The following is a 4,611-nucleotide window of genomic DNA, read 5'->3' on the forward strand; positions in this document are numbered from 1 at the left end:
TATCTGGGGCGGATGCCTCCTAAAGAGTAACAGAGGTGTGCGAAGGTAGGCTCACAGTACAGACACAGACACTCATACATACACATATACACTCATACATATGAGCACCTCCGAGAGACGGAGCCAGCGCATCGTCTTGAGATTGACGAAGTCACATAGACACCTATCAAGTCTAGGATTTGAACTCTGATGGGCCGGGGATACCACTGTCCTCCTAGCCATTTAACCACAAATTGGCAAGCCTAGGACTTGAACTCTGATGGGCCAGGGATACCATTGTCCTCCTAGCCATTTAACCACAAATTGGTTCACGATGAAATGAGGATTCTGAACGGTATATATAACACATGGTAGAAAAACTACTCTTGTTTATTGCACACTAGGAAATGAAAATTCAGCTCTGAGTGCGAGCTCATGGAAACCTGGATGAATAGTATGAAAAAAATAGCAAAAAATAAGAAAACATTGAATTTTTTTGGCAAGAAACATGTTCATGTGTTTACCTACGTGCAATTTTTCAAAAATAACATTTATGGTGCTTTGAGAAAAAATGGTGCAAGTTATAGCATTATGAATGCCGATAGAATGTTGGCATCGTCCTTATTGAGAACTCGATGCAAGTTATTTTTTCGCACGCAAAATTTTCCTAAACATAGGGAGGCATATGTCGACACCCGATTTTGGCACAGAAAACGCAATTAAGATGGCCTCAAATGAAAAGGTATTCAACATGAAAATTATTTGTCACATCAAGGTGAACCATTTTTCTTTTTTAATCATCTCAATTCGAGGTTGTATGAGAAAGTAATAGCGAAAATGGTGGGCTGCAGAAAGAGTGCTCTAGAGCCTCTAAGCAGCTGGTGTTGTAGTGAAACTCACTGCAAAAGAGGGTAAATCAGCTGCTTTAATATTACCATCTGGGGAGGTTCGTTTAGTATCCCAGAACTACTTAGCAATAGTCGAACAAGTGGATAATGTTGGGGTGAACCAAAAAAGTTTGGGTAGAGCCGGATCTAAGTGTTGGCTAGGTAAACGCCCCTTAGAAAGAGGGGTAGTTATTAACCATGTGGACTGTTGGAAGTATGCCCTAGAGGCAATAATAAAGTGGTTGTTATTATATTTCCTTGTTCATGATAATTGTCTATTGTTCATGCTATAATTGTGTTATCCGAAAATCATAATACATGTGTGAATACATAGACCACAACATGTCCCTAGTGAGTCTCTAGTTGACTAGCTCGTTGATCAATAGATGGTTACGGTTTCCTGACCATTGACGTTGGATGTCGTTGATAATGGGATCACATCATTAGGAGAATGATGTGATGTACAAGACCCAATCCTGAGCATAGCACAAGATCGTGTAGTTCGTGTGCTAAAGCTTTTCTAATGTCAAGTATCTTTTCCTTAGACCATGAGATTGTGCAACTCCCGGATACTATAGGAATGCTTTGGGTGTGCCAAACGTCACAACGTAACTGGGTGGCTATAAAGGTGCACTGCAGGTATCTCCGAAAGTGTCTGTTGGGTTGGCACGAATCGAGACTGGGATTTGTCACTCCGTATGACGGAGAGGTATATCTGGGCCCACTCGGTAATGCATCATCATAATGAGCTCAGAGTGACTAAGGAGTTAGTCACGTGATCATGCATTACGTAACGAGTAAAGAGACATGCCGATAACGAGATTGAACAAGGTATTGGGATACCAACGATCGAATCTCAGGCAAGTAGCATACCAATGGACAAAGGGAATTGCATACGGGATTGATTGAATCCCCGACATCGTGGTTCATCCGAGGAGATCATCGTGGAACATGTAGGAAACAATATGGGTATCTAGATCCCGCTATTGGTTATTGGCCGGAGAGGTGTCTCGGTCATGTCTACATGGTTCCTAAACCCATAGGGTCTACACACTTAAGGTTCGGTGATGCTAGAGTTGTTATGGGAAATAGTATGTGGTTACCGAATGTTGTTGGGAGTCCCGGATGAGATCCCGGATGTCACGGAGTTTCGGAATGGTCCGGAGGTGAAGATTTATATATGAGAAGTCATCATACGGTCACCGGAAGTATTCGGGGGTTTACCAATATTGTACCGGGACCACCGAAGGGGTTTCGAAGGTTCACCGGGACGGTCCACCTGCCCCTGAGGGCCCTATGGGCTGTATGTGGAAGGGAACCAGCCCCTAAGTGGGCTGGGCGCCATCCCCCCTAGGGCCCATGCGCCTAGGGTTTGGGGGAAACCCTAAGGGGGGCTCCCCCTTGGCTTGGGGGGCAAGCCCCCTCCCCTTGGCCGCCGCCCCCCTCTAGATCCCATCTAGAGGGGCCGGCCCCCTTCCCCCTTCGCCCTATAAATAGAAGGGAGGAGGGAGGGCAGCAACACCTCATCCAAGATGCAGCCCTCCCCCTCTCCAACACCCCCTCCTCCTCCGTTGAGCTTGGCGAAACCCTGCCGGAGAACTGCAAACTCCACCACCACACCGTCGTGCTGCCGGAGTTCTTCCCCAACTTCTCCTTTCCCCTTGCTAGATCAAGAAGGAGGAGACGGCCCCGTGCTGCACATGTGTTGAACGCAGAGGCGCCATTGTTTGGCGCTTAGATCAGAATCAACCGCGATCTGAATCTCTGCGACTACGACTCCTTCGTCCGCGTTCTTGTAACGCTTTCGTCTCGCGATCTTCAAGGGTATGAAGATGCACTCCTCTCTCTCGTTGCTAGTCTCTCCATAGATTGATCTTGGTGATGCGTAGAATTTTTTTAATTTCTCCAATGATCCCCAACAGTGGTATCTGAGCTAGGTCTATGCGTAGTTTCTATGCACGAGTAGAACACAAGATGTTGTGGGTGTTGATTTTGTCAATTTACTTGTCGTTACTAGTCTTATCTTGATTCGACAACATCGTGGGATGAAGCGGGCCGGACCGACCTTACACGTACGCTTATGTGAGACATGTTCCACCGACTGACATGCACTAGTTGCATAAGGTGGCTAGCGAGTGTCTGTCTCTCCCACTTTAGTCGGATCGGATTCGATGAAAAAGGTCCTTATGAAGGGTGAATAAAAATTGGCATATCACGTTGTGGTTTGGGCGTAGGTAAGAAACGTTCTTGCTAGAAACCTATAGCAGCCACGTAAAAACTTGCAACAAGAATTAGAGGACGTCTAACTTGTTCTTGCAGCATATGCCGTGTGATGCGATATGGCTAAAAGGATGTGATGAATGATATATGGGATGTATGAGATTGATCATGTTCTTGTAATAGGAATCACGACTTGCATGTCGATGAGTATGACAACCGGCAGGAGCCATAGGAGTTGTCTTGATTTATTGTATGGCCTGCGTGTCAATGAAAATGCCATGTAATTACTTTACTTTATTGCTAACCGTTAGCCATAGTAGTAGAAGTAACAGTTGGCGAGACAACTTCATGAGATCATGATGATGGAGATCATGGTGTCATGCCGGTGACGATGATGATCATGGCGCCCTGAAGATGGAGATCAAAAGGAGCAAAATGATATTGGCCATATCATGTCACTATTTGATTGCATGTGATGTTTATCATGTTTTTACATATTATTTGCTTAGAACGACGGTAGCATAAATAAGATGATCCCTCGCTAAAATTTCAAGAAAGTGTTCCCCCTAACTATGCACCGTTGCGAAGGTTCGTTGTTTCGAAGCACCACGTGATGATCGTGTGTGATATATTCTAACATTCGAATACAACGGGTGTAAGCCCGATTTACACATCCAAAACACTTAGGTTGACTTGAGGAGCCTAACATGTACATACATGGCCTCGAAACACGACAGACCGAAAGGTCGAACATGAGTCGCATAGTAGATATGATCAACATGGAGATGCTCATCGTTGATGACTAGTCCATCTCACGTGATGATCGGACACGGCCTAGTCGATTCGGATCATGTATCACTTAGATGACTAGAAGGGTATCTATCTGAGTGGGAGTTCATTAAATAATTTGATTAGATGAACTTAATTATCATGAACTTAGTCTAAATATCTTTACAATATATATGTCTTGTAGATCAAATGGCCCATACTAATGTTGCCCTCAACTTCAACGCGTTCCTAGAGAAAACCAAGGTGAAAGACGATGGTAGCAACTATACGGACTGGATCCGTAACTTGAGGATCATCATCATAGCTGCCAATAAACCATATGTCCTTGAAGCACCGCTAGGTGAAGCACCTATTTTCCCAGCAACTCAAGACGTTATGAACGCCTGGCAGTCGCGTAGTGATGATTACTCCCTGGTTCAGTGCGGCATGCTTTACAACTTAGAACCGGGGCTCCAAAAGCGTTTTGAGCAGCACGGAGCATATGAGATGTTCTAAGAGCTGAAAATGGTTTTCCAAGCTCATGCCCGAGTCGAGAGATATGAAGTCTCCGACAAGTTCTACAGTTGTAAGATGGAGGAGAATAGTTCTGTCAGCGAGCACATACTCAAAATGTCTGGGTTGCACAACCGCTTGTCTTAGCTGGGAGTTAATCTCCCGGATGACGCGGTCATTGACACAATCCTTCAGTCGCCTCCACCTAGCTACAAGAGCTTTGTGATGAATTTCAATATGCAGG

The sequence above is a fragment of the Triticum dicoccoides genome, chromosome 6A (assembly GCF_002162155.2).
Source record: "Triticum dicoccoides isolate Atlit2015 ecotype Zavitan chromosome 6A, WEW_v2.0, whole genome shotgun sequence".
NCBI lineage: Eukaryota > Viridiplantae > Streptophyta > Magnoliopsida > Poales > Poaceae > Triticum > Triticum dicoccoides.